This window comes from Chlamydotis macqueenii, chromosome 1 (assembly GCF_036417535.1).
Source record: "Chlamydotis macqueenii isolate bChlMac1 chromosome 1, bChlMac1.mat, whole genome shotgun sequence".
In the NCBI taxonomy this organism is placed as follows: Eukaryota; Metazoa; Chordata; class Aves; order Otidiformes; family Otididae; genus Chlamydotis; species Chlamydotis macqueenii.
The window spans coordinates 215,585,574-215,600,189 of NC_141556.1; positions in this window are offsets into that span (position 1 = coordinate 215,585,574).

A 14,616-nucleotide genomic window follows, 5' to 3' on the forward strand; every position below is an offset into this window, starting at 1 on the left:
TGAAAACATCTCCGAGGTTAAAAACGCACATATAAGCCCACCACATATTTTGAAAAGTTATGCATGCGTCCAGGTTAAATCATACCTGCGTAGCACCTCCTACAGCAGAATCAGGCTACAAAGATTCTGCCTTACATAACCCTTAAGGGCCATAACTGACCTAGCAGAAGGAAGAAAATAAGTTTGGTTTATGAGTCAACTTAATTATTCTTAAATATCCAAAAATAACTCAGGCCACTGTGAGGCACTATGAGATGGAAGAAGGGACAGGTAACCCAGGAGGAATATAGGGAATTACAGAATCACAGAATTATTATCAAGACTGGAAAAGACCTAAAAGATCATCCAGTCCAACCATCACCAATACTTCTCAGCTAAATCATATCCCTCAACACAATATCCAAACGTTTCTTGAACACCCCCATGGTCGGTGACTCCACCACCTCCCTGGGCAGTGCATTCCAGTGCCTGACTACCCTTTCCGAGAAGTAATATTTCCTAATGTCCAGCCTGAATCTCCCCTGGTGCAGCTTGAAACCATTGCCTCTAGTTCTACAAGTTATACAAGCAAGCAGATATGGGGTAGGGACTCCACCTGGAGTCAAATCTGGCAAGAGATGTGAAGTGCAACAAGAAAAGCTTCTGCAGCTATATCAGCAGGGTTATATCAGTTTATTGTAGATAGAGAATTTTATAGACATGCCCCATTTTTTCCACCTTTCCTTACTGCATCCCCCACCTCATGGACACCGTCAGTAGAGCACATCAGAGAGCTTTTATAGTATCGCCTAATGAGCTTCTGGAAGGTGTTTAGATTTTGTAAGGAAGGCAGTTATAAATGCTATAAACTGGAAATTGTTCCTTGTCTGCTTTGTGTGCCTGTGACCCAAAGGCAATTTAGTGGCTGACAAAGACTTCCATCATCACTCATAGTCAAAATCCTTCTCTGTTCATTTTAATCAAAAAGAATATCATACAGGAGAAGAGGATCATAAAGTCTGAAATGTTAAATTGAAAATCACACTAAGGTTCATCAAAGAAAAAAAGATTTGAAGGCTAAACTAACACTCTGACTTTAAAATCTGTGACTCGATGCAACAGCTGTGGGACTAACCTTCTCTGCAGTTACAGAAAGTATCATGGAATTTAAATAGAAGGAGGAAAATACATCCTGTGCAGGTGTTCTTAAAGGTGATGTGAGAAGTGTCTAACCCGTCTGGTTACTGGAAGTGTTCAAGGTCAGGTTGGATGGGGCTTTGAGGAAACTGATGTAGTGTAAGATGTCCCTGCCCACAACAAGGGAGGTTGGACTAGATGATTTTTAAAGGTCCCTTCCAACCCAAACTATTATCTGATTCTAGGATTGTAGGCTCTGTGATTATCCTCCGTGATGTTAGTGTACTGGATGACTGTCCCCTTAGTATCTGGTGACAATGACAGTGTTCTGTGCTGATGGAAAGACAGTAAGCAATCACAGAATCCTAGAATAGGTGAGGTTGAAAGGGACATCTGAAGAACTTCTAGTCAAATCCCTCTGCTCCAGGCAGTGTCAACTACAGTAGGTTGCTCAGGACTGTGTCCAGTTTTGTTTCACATTTTCTCCAAGACAGGAGACTACACAATATCCCTGATCCAGTGTTTTACCCCTCTCACAGCAGAAAGTCTTTTTGTATGTTTAAACAGAATCCTGTGTTTCAATTTGACAGCGTCAATGAGGTGGGATACCTTAAACAACAGTGGAAGAAGTTATGCCCTACAATTATTCTCTGTAATAAATAAAGAAGTGAAGGAAAAACAGGAAATAGAGAAGTGAAGGAAATAATGCTGAAAAGTGAGGGAGTTCGTAGTAGTCCTTGGTTTTACTAAGATTTGTTTCACAGCCTGAGATTGTGTACTTCCAAACCAGAATATATACGATCTTCATAAGAGGGACTGAATCACGGAATAATTGAAGTTGGACTGGACACCTAGAGATCTAGTCCACCTCCCCTGCTCAAAGCACGGACAACTAGAGCCTTACTAAAGTTGAGGCAAAAAAGATCCACTGCTCTCCCCTTCTATACCAAGTCATCTTGTTGTAGAAGGCTATCAGGTTAGTTAAGCATTATTTTCTCTTCAGAAATCTTTGCTGACTACTCCTGATCACCTTCTTGCCTTCTTGTGTTTGGAAATGCTTTTCAGGAAGTTTTGCTCCATCACCTTCCCAGAGACCGAGGTGAGGCTGACCAGCCTCTCTTTCCCTAGATCTTCCTTTTTGCCCTTCTGGGAGATCAGAGTGATACTTGCTTTCCTCCTGCCCTCAGGACCTCCCCCAGTCACCATGACCTTTCAAAGATAATAGAGAGTGGCCTCGTGGAGATGTCATCGAATCTGAGGAAATTGGAAAGAGGCTGACACCTGAGAAGCCTGGTGTCAAAAGCACAGGTGCTAGTAGTAATAAGGATATGGAAATGTTAATTCCTCAGATAGAAACAATTAGAATTTAATTTTAGTTTTGTTCTTACATTGCCTCTGCATCCCAGAATGTAAAGAATGGGCATACATAACTGCAGCAACTGATAATGGAATCAAATTTTAACCAATTCTACCACATTAGAGGTGAAATACTTGGAAAATATCTAATGCGGTACCTTCCCTCCCTCCCCTCTCTTCCCGCAGTACCAGGAAGAGATCTCTTTAAAAGTATTTTGAACAATTACAGGTCTGTTAGCTTCATTGTAACAGAATGCAAAACTGTGCTAGATGGAATCTTATAAAATAAACCAATTCCGCTCAAAAGCAGGATACAAACTTCTACAGACCAAGTAATTAACAATATGAACAACTTAACTAATGATGTTGTGAATATCTGGTAATCAGTACCTCCTGAATCAAAATGTGTTTGTGTGTGGTTTTGCTTTGTTTTGGTTTTTTTGCCAAATGTATGTTAGAAAGTCAAGGAAAAGATAATTCGGGGAAATTCTACGGCATGTATTTCACAAGATGACAGACTGATTCACAGTACTCTTTTTGTGGTTTTATGATTTATGAATGCTAGTAACTGTATCCCAGATTAATTTGAATCCTACTATTCTGAAGATAAAACCCACAGTTACACATGAAATTAGACTGTAGATCTTGTAATTGCAAAACAGAATTAAACAAAAGGGTTAATACAATTCAAGGATTGGAGTTTTAAAGGATAAGAATACTCAGTGTTACATTACTACGGATTGAAAAAAAAAAAAAGCTTTAATTATGGGAACATGTCTGGTTTTGGCACAAATCAAATCTGCATCCTGCAAATAGAAAAGGCGGCAATTGGGAAGGGGAAACATAATTTCTAAGTGACATAATTCCTAGGTCATGTAAAACTAAAGCCAAGGGAAAAAGAAAGAATAAAACCCTGACAACACTAAAGATAATAAAAATTATATGCTTTTGTTTCTAAAGTAAACCAAGAACAAAAGAAATGCAGCATAGAGCAGTCTGCTACATGGAGATAGTAAAACTGTTAATGATGCCAGGAAGGAAGAGTTGGTCAACATTCTCTTTTGTATGTATAAGATTCAAGATTAAAACATTAGAGGATACTAAACAGTAGTCTCACAATAATTTTTTTTTTTTTTTAAATCAACAGGCCAAATTGCATTGCACTTATGAGCCTGAAGAAGCTCATTGAGGAGATCTGTAGTTTGTTGGTCCTGCATGGCGCTTGGACTAGATGGCTTCCCAAGGTCCCTTCCAGCCTCAACCATTCTGTGATTCTGTAAATTCTGTAAACCATAGAATGGTTTAGGCTGAAAAGGACCTTTAAAGATCATCTCGTTCCAACTACCCTGCCATGAGCAGGGACATCTTTCACTAGATCAGGTTGCTCAAAGCTCTGTCCAACCGAGCCTTGAACACTTCCAGGGACGGGGCACCACAACTTCTCTGGGCAACCTGTGCCAGTGCCTCCCACTCTCATAGTGAAGAATTTCTTCTTTAATGTCTAAGGAAGTTTAAAACCATCTTTTGGTTTAAAACCATCGCCCTTTGTTCTGTCACTACAGGCCCTGCTAAAAAGTCTCTTAGTCTTTCTTACAAGCCCCCTCTAAGTATTGAAAGGCTGCAATAAGGTGTCCTTGGAGCCTTCTCTTCTCCAAGCTAAACAATCCCAACTTTCTCAGCCTTTCTTCATAACAGAGCTGATCCGGCCCTCTGGTCATTTTCGTGCACTTCCTCTGGACCCATTCCAACAAGGCCACGTCTGTCTTGTCCTGGGGACTCCAGAACTGGATGCAGTGCTCCAGGTGGAGTCTCACCAGAGCACAGCAGAGGAATCACCTCCTTCAACCTGGATATTGTATCCTTCACCAGGATACAATTGGTTTTCTGGGCTGCAAGCACACATTGCTGGTTCCTGTCAACTTTTTCATCCATCAGTATCCCCAAGTCCTTTTCTGCAGAGCTGCTCTCAATCCATCCATCCCCCAGTCTGTATTGATACTGATGATTGCCCCAAGCCAGGTTCTGTGGTTCTTTAGTGAAGGCCAAATATGATCTTAAGCCACTTAAGCATTCTCCATTCATCATGGATCTGGCAAACCTGAAAAAGTGTTCAAAGTAAAATAACGTGAACAGGGTTCACAATAGTAGAGGAATCTGTTAGATGATTACTCATCACTGTAATTCCACTCGCAGTTTGAGTATAATTTCTAACTCTTCAGAAGTGTATTGCCATTGCAAGTGTAAATCAGTGAAGCTGCACTGATTTCATTAAAACAAATATTTTGTCCAATAAATGGTTGAAACTTAACTTTCAAGCGTTCTCTGTCCCCCACTATCCTCAAAAATCAGTATTATTTCAACAGTGTAGGCCTATATTTACACACCAAGCATCTTTCTGTGATTCAATACAGACATCTTTTTGGTTTTTTTTTCTGGAAGATGAGATGTCTTATAAAAGAAAACTTCACAATGTTTCTCAGGAGCTTGTGTGTTTGTGTTATACAAAAGGGAGAGCTGGCAAACTCTTGGAGTGTTGCAAGTTCTTACATCTATCTATTCAGTTCTAAAATTGCGGGCAAAAAGCCCCTCCAGTAAATCAACAATACCCCACAAAGAGCTGTCATGTTACCCATCAGCATCCAAAAGAGAAAAAAAAAAAAGCCTTAGAAAAAGTACCGACAAAGCTAAGAGGTGTATATGGGATGGTGGTGTGTTTATGTATATGGGATATGTGCGTGTTTATGTATATAAATTATAAACATGTATACAAATACACATTATTCTTATATATATTATTATAAGATATACATTATAATAATCACGGTATGTGAGACCAAAGATCCATCTGGTCTAGTGTCCTCTCTTTGTCAGCACACGCCTAGAAAAACATGAGAAAAGAGGAAGCATATCATGACACTTCCCCACCAGCTTTGTACACAGACGAGGACACCTTTTCTTGCTTTTATGAAAAAGTGAAATATAGTTTAATTCCATCTTAATTTTAGAAACAACCAAATTACGGAGAATTTGGGCATAAATTTTCTCAAATGAAAAGGTTTTATTTCATTATTGTCATCAGTTTAAGAAACGTCCACCACATGTATCTAGAGGGATGTGAGATGCATACCCCATAAATGACAGCAGTCCAAAAGGAAAAACATCCACTGGGTCTATTCTTGACCTGGAGGCTTTGAGCTGGTACTATGCAGAGGGAGGGTAAGCTTTAATTTTGTGAGTATGTCCCGATCATCACTGAAGGATGCTCAACCAAACTCTGATGATGCTGCAGGTACTACAGTAGCTTCTTTGCTGCAGTTTACAGAAACATTTGCTAGAGACAGAAAAATGCATGCTGGCCAGTGAATGTTGCCCACTGTTAACGTAGGGCTCCCTGCTATTGCCAGTTCGGATGCTTCTGAGCTGCATCATAGAATCCCGTAGCAAGTCACCTTCTACTTCTCCGCAGTCCTTCCCTTTGCAGGACACTCTTCTCTCTCTATTTTTGTGACCTAATTCCTCTTGTTATAATTCCGCTGTGAATCTTAACTGTGTGGGTCTTTTTCTTAGAACAGGAACCCTCCAAAAGTTGCCTGTTAGCATGTTGCAGAGCAAGATTAATTTTTGCGTACTCAGGTATTGATCTACTAGGAGACAGGGCACTTAAGACTTCTCCTGCTTCCTCTCTTATTACGGCTGACTTGTGCAGCTGACTTGAATATTATGTGCCACTGTTACAATTGTGAGGCTCTTGGTCTAATGTGACCGTGGCTGAGAAAATGGATGGGTAGTAAGAAGGCGGAATAGTGGATGGCCATCACTGTTCATCTGGGATACATTTCTGTGTGAAGCATCTCTCTCCAGGCTTGGACACCCAGAGAGACAGCTTGCTTATGCTCTTGCTTCCTAAAGTATGCTATGTAAGCTGGATTCTTCCTGATTTCATCTGGCTCTGGCATCCTCTACTTCTTTCTTCCATGCACATTGAAAGATGCTTGAGACTAGACTAAAGTCTTCAGCAGTCTTCTTTCCTATTCTAGACGGGCATGTTTGCTGCACCAATTACCTCTACTGCTGAAAGAGAACTCACAGAATGCTTTCAATGCTTTTTTTTTTGCCTCAGTCTCTAATGCTAATGATAGACCTTGGGCTGCCTGGTCCTCTGAGTTGGAGGACCATGACTGTGGGAACAGTGACTATCCATTTGTGGACACTGAAATTGTAAGGGACCAGTTGTATCAGCTGAATGCTGTTGAAGGTGGTGGAGTCACCATCCCTGGAGATATTTGAAAGACATGTAGATGTGGTGCTTAGGGATATGGTTTAGTGGTGGACTTGGCAGTGCTAGATTAACAGTTGGACTTGATGATCTGAAAGGTCTTTTCCAACCTAAACAATTCTATGATTCTATAAGTCCATGGGGCCTGATGGGATTCACTCCAGAGTACTGAAGGAGTTAGTAAATGTCACAGCAAGACTCCTCTCAATCATCTACCAAAGGTCTTAGGAGTTGGAAGAGGGCCCTCCTGACTCAGAGTTAGCCAATGGGATTCCAGTTTACAAGAAGGGTGTGAGGGAAGACCCAGGAAACTACAGACTTCTTAGTCTAACCTCAGTACCTGGGAAAATTACGGAGAAGATCATACTGGGTGCTATTGAAAGGCATTTAAAGGATGATGCAATTATCAGGCACAGTCAAAATGGGTTCAGAAAGTGAAAGTCCTGTGTAATTTGATAGCCTTCTATGATAAGGTCACCTGCCTGGTGAATGAAGGGAAGGCAGTGGATATAGTTTTTCTGGATTTTAGTACGCCTATTTATACTGTCCTCCACAGTATCCTTCTGGTCAACTTGTCCAGCTGTGAGATGAGCAAGTACATGGTGTGCTGGGTGAACTGGCTGAATGGCAGGGCTCAGAGGACTGTGGTGAATGGGGCTACATCTGGCTGGTGATCAGTCACCAGCAGTGTTCCTCAGGGCTCAAGCTAAGGCTAGTTCTGTTCAATATTTTTATCAATGATCTGGATAAAGGAGTTGAATGCGCCATTAGTAAATCTGATGATGATACTAAACTGGGAGGTGCTGTTGACTCTCTTGACAGACATGAGGCCTTGCAAAGGGATCTAGATAGATCGGAGCATTGGACAATCATCAATGGCATGACATTTAACAAAAACAAAAGCCAGATTCTGCCCCTGGGATGGAGTAATGCAGGACACAAGTATAAATTGGGAGAGGAGTGGCTTGAGAGCAGCCCTGCAAAAAGCAATCTGGGGGTGCTGGTTGGCAGCAGGCTCCATAGCATTCAGCAGTGTGCCCTGCCAGACAAGAGAGCAAACTGCATCCTGGGATGCATCAAACACAACATAACCAGGCAGTCAAGAGAAGTGATTATCCTGTTGTATTTAGCGATGGTACGGCCTCACCTTGCATACTGTGTGCAGTGCTGGGCCCCACCATTAAGAAGGATGTTAAGGTCCTTGAATGCGTCCAGAGGAGGGCAACAAAGCTGATGAAGGGGCTGGAAGTCATGTCCTATAAGGAGCAGCTAAGAACTCTGGGTTTGTCTACTTTAGAGAAAAAGAGATTGAGGAGCAACTTCAATGCTCTCTACAGCTTCCTGAAAAGGGGACATGGAGAGGGAGGTGCCGATCTCTTCTCCCTGGTACCCAGAGACAAGACGCGTGGGAATGGTTCAAAGCTGTGTCGAGGAGGTTTAGACTGGACATTAGGAAGCATTTATTTACAGAAAGGGTGGACAAACAGTGGAACAGGCTTCCTAGAGAGGTGGTGAATGCCCCACACCTGTCAGTGTTTAAGAGGCATTTGGACAATGCCCTTAATGCCTTAATGCTTTAACTTTTGGTCTGCCCTAAAGTGCTCAGGCATTGGGACTGGATGATCATTGTAGGTCCATTCCAAGTGGAACTATTCTATTCTAATATAGAATAAGAATAATATTTTCTGGTTTCATTACTGTGAAAAGTGAAAGACCCTTCTTAGCACTTTCCCCGGTCTGTCCCATCCAGTGTCCAGATCTGCACTTAGAGAGACAACATATCCATCATCACTCACCTAACAAACACTGGGACGTGCAGTGCCTCTAGCATCCTCCGCCACAGCCATGTGACAGAATGAACAATATGCAGCTTTTACAACCCTGCAATTCTGAGAAACATCATCCCTCATCTGCATTACACACAACTATAGATCCGCTGTTTTATGCTTACTATTGGTTTTTTATTTCTCAAATAAAGAAGCAGAATACAAGGTTTAAGTGTAATTTACAGAAAATTAACATATCTCACAGCATTGCTTTGTGCCTGAGTGATTTTGTGCATCACAGGTTTTATGTCTTACTCACATTGTATCGTGTAGCCTTGGAGGCTGAAGTTCAGAGCCCACTGTGCTGCAAACTCACTATTTGTTGTAAAAATACCATCTACAAACTTCAAGATGAAAGAGTCACATAAATTCTTTGAAATGCTGTACTTGAAGTCCTCATAATCTGTTACGTGGGCTTACAATAACAGAATGAAGTAGGTAAGAAATTTCTGCATTTGTGATGGGGAGCAGAAACAGGACAAGAATGAAAGCAAGGCAAAGAGAAAGAAGAGGTTATTTCTTGTTCCTCTCCTGTGGGAGGAAGCAGAGAGCTCTTACACAGAAAGAACTGAAAGCAGCAGGAGGAAAGAGTTTGAGGAATGAGGTAAAACAGTCTAAAGGAACCTGAAATTTGGGACAAGGGAGTAAGTAAAACTTCGAACCATTATGTTTAAAACTAGGAAGATGGCAAAATGAGAGTGGGAGGATAGGAAGTGAAGTGGCAGAATTCAGACTGTTTATGGGACTTTGTTAATACCAGCGCAGGAGGTGAAAAAGGTCCCAGGAGTGTATAACGGCTGAGGACTTTCAGGGTTGAGCTTGAGGGAAGAGAAGGGGAAAATGAATCAAGAGTAGAGGACAACAGAGCATGAAGAGAATCAGCCAGTGGAGAAGTGTGAGCGATGACTATGAGCCAGAAATTGAAAGAAGAGAGAAAGGCTGGCAGGGTGGACATGGTGACAGCAACACTGAAAAGCAGAATGCAGCACTGCATGGAAAAGAGGGAAGGAAGCAGAGTAGGGGAAGAGGCAGCAACAGAGAAGCCGCAGTGCAGCATTCCCCCACAGCCTGAACTGATTCAAGCAACATCATCCATCAGGAGGTTAGACCTTGAGAAATGTCAAATAAAGGCATCGAAGTCTCTGAAGGACTCAGGACATAGACAGGGAGGCCATGAAGATGCCAGGGACAGATGCATTTTTTACAGAGGGCATTTCAGAAACAGCAGGGGAAGGCAAGGTGATGTTAAAATCAGCAATATCGCCTGGTGAGTAAGCAGAAAAGATAAAAGGAAATATTAATCAAACTAAGGCAGAAGGAAGTAGCAGCTCTTGCAATAATCATGAAGGATCTAGATTTATACTTACAATGGGAAAGCAAAAACAAGGCAGAGAAAGGATGTAGCATAAGTACTGTGAACCACTAACAAGGGTAACAAGATGAAGAATTATCATCAGCAAGACAGGAGAAATATAAAAATATGAATGGCACATAAACAACTCTTCCTCAAAGCATCTGAAAAATGCTGAGCACATAATTTTCATAGCAGGACCCCAAAGTGCTCAACTGAACCAGGCTATCCTGGAGGAGAAGAGCATGAGTGCAAGACGAGGCATAAAAATGAAGACAGGAAGTTCGTCTGCATGTTTGCAATATTCCCTGCTAGCTTATGAACAGCAGTAACCCAAGCTCTACATTAGTCCTTAGGACAGGTTAGAAGGACAAGGCCTGCGTGCTATTCTCCATAGCACAATGTCACCTCGAAGCAGAGCTGAGAGATAGGACAAAGGTGACAAAAGCCTGTTGTGCTTCCCTTCCATTTCTAATTGATGCTTGCTATACTCTATTGCTCTGAGTCTGGCAGAGGGAGTTCCCTCCTCTTGGGAAGAGCTCCATTCTGGATCTTACGAAGAACTGGTCTCATTCTCCAGCAAGGACCCGGTTCCCATGGGGTGAGAACGTGGTCCATTCCTGCAGCCCTTCTCACTGTAATAGACTGGACTGGGACTGCACTGCTCATCAACTCCTACAACTGCAAGAGCCTAGCTGCTCTGCACTGATGGGAGATAATTGAAATCATCTTTGGTACTGCTTTCTCCACTCAGAATAGAAAGTGCCTCCCTCTCCATTATGAAACCCATTCCCAGCCCAGAACAAAGGCTAGAACTTTCTGGCAAGTACAGATCTCACCACAAGAAAGCAGGGGCCAGCATAATTTATATTGTTTCCTCCCCTGCCATCTATGTGTGGGGCCTCAAAGTGATGACATCGTCACTCATATGCTATAAACAAGGCCAAATTCATGGACCAGAGACTCCCTGGAGAGCGGCTAGATGTCTGTGTTAGGTTATGGGTTCCTGGGAGCAGAGATAATAGCAGGATGAAGCAGAGAGAATAGAAAGTTGCAGAACTGGGTGTTAGGACACTGGAGAGATGTTTTCCCTTTGCTAGTCCTGTTCATTTGAACCTCCTAGGAAGAAGCTGGTGAATGTGATTCTGCTTCTAACATTATGTGGATGGGGAATTCTAATTTGGGGAAAGCAGCACTGTGTCTGCTGGCAAACATGGCAATATAATACTGGTGGTTCTTGAAACATCAGGAAATTGGTAAGAAATAATGTCACCTGCCAGAGGAACACAGAAGGCATCATGTGCCTGGGACCCCGACAAAATTTACTTACAGTCCAAATACAGATTGCACTTCATTTTCTGAAAGTCCTCTCGTAGATCCATGCTGGTTAATTTTACAACTATTTTAAAACTAAAGAGACTCTGTGCCTTCAATCCCTGAATATAGGGCAGACCTCAAACCAGAACTCCTTTCAACTTATAACCAGAATGGTTTTGAAATGCTGATCCCAAAACACAGACACTATGCCAGTAATCATTATACTAATGAAATACACATATGTAATACCAATCCTTCTTTGCAGTTAGACTAGATGATTGTTGCAACTGAACTATTCTGCTCTGTTCTATTCTATTCTATTGTCCTTTTTATATACTCTTCAAAATACCTTTTGGTCTAGCTATTTCATCAAACTGAGAACTCATATTCTATTGGTCATCTAATGCAATCAATAAATGCTTTAATTCCTGCTTTGCAGGACACAGCCACCAATCTGTAACCATTAACTGCTCTGTAGGATTCTCGTAGAAACAACTCTACTGGCTGACAATCATCCATTGTAAAATAAAGAAACAGAGTTTAAGTCAGAAGTTGATGAATTACTGCTCAGTGTTTAATCAGCTCTTCATGTACTAGCAAGAAATGCCTTACAGAAATCCCTTATCTATCACTGATGTGCCAAAATTCCTCTTTTTTTTTTTTTTCTCTCATGCTTCCCCCCTCAGAGGTATGAAATTTGGTCTCATCCCATTTTACAGATGGGGAATTAAGACAGAGATTTGAGGAGCAAGCAATATAAGAGCCTGATTTTTGAAGGCTTTCAATTCACCAAAGAAACTATGGAACAGCTCCTGTATAAGGAGAGAAGAACAAGGCGAGGTGTTTACCTCCAAAGTACAAGAGGAGCTCTGAGAGGCTTGAGTCTGCTGATTAAAGCAGCTGGAGGAGCAGCACCCCCATATATAAGGCCCTTAAACACAGGCAGAAATGTAACTTTTGCAGCTTCCCGTAACGGAAGTTAAAGGCTCCTATCTTGCTCATACCTCTACGAAAAAATTCCACACTGGACAGTAACTCAAACTGGAGTTCGACCTGTTCAGAGAGAAAAGCAAATTGAGACAGTGTGCTAAGGTCTTTGAATAGCATGAATGTAGGTCTAACACAGCATAAAGCACCGTAACAGTTTATCAGAAGTATCATGGATGCTTTACCCCAATTTGTGTTTATTCAGAAAATGTAAAGAATCACTGAATGTAAATGCAACAGATACACTTGGTAATGTGTTACTTAAAATGGGGAAAGCAGCAGGTAGTACAGGATCTCTGTGGTGGGTAAGGAGATAGAGTGCCTCCCACCAAGCAGATGAAAGACAGACTGGGAGTCAGTATAACTTGATGTGAGGCGTATGAGCATCCTCCTGCAGGGAGAAGATTTAAAGACATTTTTCAGAAAGCTCTGGTAATTTTTCAGAAAGAGTCGATCATAGCAGTGCCTAAGGTCAAGCACTTGTCCTTCAGCATGGAACGGACAACATCATTTATTGAAGTTCTGAATTATTAACAAGGAGATTTTAAAATACCACAACATTACATGGGAATAAAACAGGGAATGAAATCTAGGATATCAACGTATCTCCACTGGTAGTATTCCAAACAGACATAGAATTATCTTGCTCAGAAATGTATATTGGTTATATAGTTAATGGCAATCATCACTACCTCTTAAAATGTGCGGTCAACCCTTCCACTATTTTGCCCAGGGCTGATACTGTATTAAGTGTCCAACAATTTCACAAGACATGCCATTTTCATCCTATAAATATCAGTGCAATGGTAATTCCCCAAGATCCTTTGGTCCAAGATCTCTGCAAAACAAAACCAAAAGAAAAACAAAACATCACCTCAACATTCTTTGCCCTCACATCTCCTCAGCTTGTTCTTTTCATCATCCTTGTTGATTCACAAATCCAAGTCCATCATAATACCAGTGCAAATGTTATCCCTCCAGGCTAGTATTTTAGCCACATCCTTACCTCAATTCCCCCTTCTCTACTGCACAGGCTCTACAAAGCAATGAAACAAAACACTTCTTTTATCTTTTAAAAGTCCTTACAATTGTTTCCTGCACTTCCTAACTTCTGTGACAAGATAAAGGACCATTGTTTCTTCTCTCCGCTTCCAACATAACTGCCATTAGTATCTAAAGATATCTCTAAAGTTCCTACCACTCTTTTTGAAGGAGAAAAGATTGCACTGAACACCAACGAATGAGAAAATCATTATATCTTCCTTGACAGTGATGAATTTTTTTTTATTTAGATATTTACATTCTTAACAATGTCTAGCAAGTTGGTTCCTGTGATTGTGTTCAAAGTGTTCAAAGTCAGGTTCAACGGGGCTTTAAGCAACACAATCTAGTGAAAGATGTCCCTGCCCATGGCGGGGGGGTGGACTAGATGATCTTTAAAGGTCTCCTGCAACCCAAACCATTCTATGATTTTGTGATTGTATCTCATTTTGTTAATTACAGCCTCTTTCATGACACACATATTTTGTGAAGTGTTTAGGTTGTACACTCAAGGCTTCCACATGCATATTAGACTTACAGGATATGTTGTTTGTTTATCTCTACATTTTGCCACACTGGCCCTAGCCTGACAAGGCCTTGCCCTGTTGCTGCGGCCTCTTTGTGGTATTACACTACAATAAAATGATGAGGATCTGAGACTCATACCGCATGTTCTCCTGGATCCAATTCTTACCACATCATCCTGGATTGGTGGATGAATCCAGCCCTCCACTCTTGCAGTGACTGGGAGCAACAGGACATCAGTAAGATTAGAAACAAATATTTTGGGAAGCAATATTTTTAAGGCACAGTCCTACTGCTTAGCACAACACAGATCTGTAACCTTCTCATCATTCCTAGGACTGTTGCCCAGGTGCAAGCTGATAACAGAGACCGTGCTGCAACTGACAGCCTTCAGCATGCATCCAAGCGGTTAAGAAAGCAGGACAAGTAAGGGAAAGTGGTTCTAGTAGATCAGAAGCACAGATTTGTGTTGCTGAGTCAGCCCACAGAAAGACCCGAACTTCTTCGGCCCACCTTGAATTGAAGGCAGAGTCTTGATACTGTGGATACAGAGTACCCTTCTATGGGAACAACAGATCCCATTTTTTCTCCTCTCTCCTTTAGTGGTGCTCATGTCTCACCTTCCATGCTGGGTAGCCTGGCTGTGCTTCTCTCTCTGGAGCACTCCCTGTTATTCATTTGGGGTTCTCTGACGTCACCTCTGAGGTCAGGCAGGCAGGGCCACGCCTGTCCCTTGCCCACTCCCAAACACAAAAGACTATAGATAGCTGCAGCAGCAAATGCTTTTCATTATGTACTCCCCCTCAGACCGCCCGCCCAGC